This window comes from Mus caroli, chromosome 4 (assembly GCF_900094665.2).
Source record: "Mus caroli chromosome 4, CAROLI_EIJ_v1.1, whole genome shotgun sequence".
Taxonomy (NCBI): Eukaryota; Metazoa; Chordata; class Mammalia; order Rodentia; family Muridae; genus Mus; species Mus caroli.
In genome coordinates, this window is record NC_034573.1 from 140070925 (window position 1) to 140072903 (window position 1979).

Genomic DNA, 1979 nt, shown 5'->3' on the forward strand with positions numbered 1-1979 from the left:
CACCACAGCTGATCTGTTGGAGCACAGGTGTGCACCACCACAGCTGATCTGTTGGAGCACAGGTGTGCACCACCACAGCTGATCTGTTGGAGCACCCTTCTTTGGGGTGAATTACATATTCTTTCATGATCTGCATTTCTGGAAATCAATACCAACTTGTCTCTCGTTAAGTGCAATAAACAGTACTCTGTGTTTCTAAAAGTTGTCACCCTGAATCATCCCATATACCATAAGGTAAGATATATAGGATGTTATATCATATAATTTAATGTTTAAGAAAATTGCTAATTGTTTATAATAAATATCAATAACTGTGCATTATATAATTTTATATATAACAATCATATCGTACCCTGTCATGTCATATATTGAATCATGATCTTATTGGTCTTCCACCTGTTAGTGTTAAACACCAATGGCAGCCATAACCTAAGTCTATTATTTCACAGAGCTTCTCAAAGTATGCCTTTTGAACTCACTAGCTGGAATTGCTCCAAGAAAAAATAATGCCCTTGCCAACTGCAGATTGTCAACCATACACCAAAACCCAGGTCCACCCAGAACCTGTGAATATGACCTTATTTGAAAGGGGAATTTTTTTCCGATTTATTTTATTTTATTTTATTTTGAGTACACATTCATGCCTGAGTAGGTGTGTATGCTCCACATGCACACAGGTGCCTTTGGAGGCCACAGAGGGCACTAGGTCTCTTGTAACTGGAGTTACAGAGAACTATTAGCCACCCAAAGTGGGTACTGGAAAGTTCCTGGCCTGGTCTACAGAGTGAGTTCTAGGGCAGCCAAACTTATGCTGTGAAGGAAACCACTGAAAACAGAAAGCTGGTGAAAATGTATTTGAATGAGGGGCCCAGGTTCCAGCCCTAGCAAGCAGCAGAATTTGGCAGTTTTGGCCACGTGGTTCTGGCTTTAGAGTCAAGGATATAAAAAATGGGTTATGGAGTCTCCTTCACACAGGAGGCAAGCCGTTGAGGCCAGGTTTGTCTCTGCTAAGTCGTGCCACGGCTGCTGTCCCAACACTACTGAAATGGACTGCTGGTGTATCTGTGAAACGTCCACCAGTGGATGGAGCTGCCGCTGCTGACCTGTGAGCTGAACTGCTGTTTTCCGGACAACACAGGTGGCATTTGCTCCAAAGAACCATTTCTAAACAGATTCACTCCTCCCGTATCCTAATAACCTTTCTTTCCCACTGCACTGGGGGGCGATGGGCTAGAAGAGCATTTAAGAACCGCTATTAAAATTAGGGTTGAGAAAATCTAACGTTACAACGCCTCCTTCCCACCAGATCCCTTACTAACATTTTTGTTTATTTGTTTGTTTTTGTTTTTCAAGACAGGGTTTCTCTGTGTAGCCCTGGCTGTCCTCAAACTCACTCTGTAGACCAGGCTGACCTAGAACTCAGAAATCTGCCTGCCTCTGCTTCCCAAGTGCTGGGATTAAAGGCGTGTGCCACCACTGCCCAGCTCCTTACTAGCATTTTTGACACCAATATGGATGCACAGAGTTCAGGGTTTTTTCCATAGTACTACCATACCTAGTTGTGTACATGTGTATGTGTACATGTGTGTATGTATGTATGTGTGTATGTGTGTCTGCATGAGTGTGTAGTGTGTGTGTGAATGTATTTTGAGGTGGGGCTCAGTATGTATTGAAAGACTCTAAGACTCCCAAAGGGAGACACTCACTCAAGCCTCGGGACAGCCGCGCACCCAAGAAGACACTGAGACCGAACTTAAGATGTAGAGAGTAAGATTTAATACAGCAACGACAAGAAAGCACATAAAAAGCACATATACCAGAGGCTCTGGGGTCAAAACTCATACACCAAGCAAGGTGCAGAGGAGATTCGACGACCAGCCCAAATTTTCACAGGCTTTTATAGGAGAAAGGCAAGGGGAAAAGTACAAGTTTTACGTCACTAAGGGGTTCTGCCAAGGGTTATTCCCAGGGACTTTCCA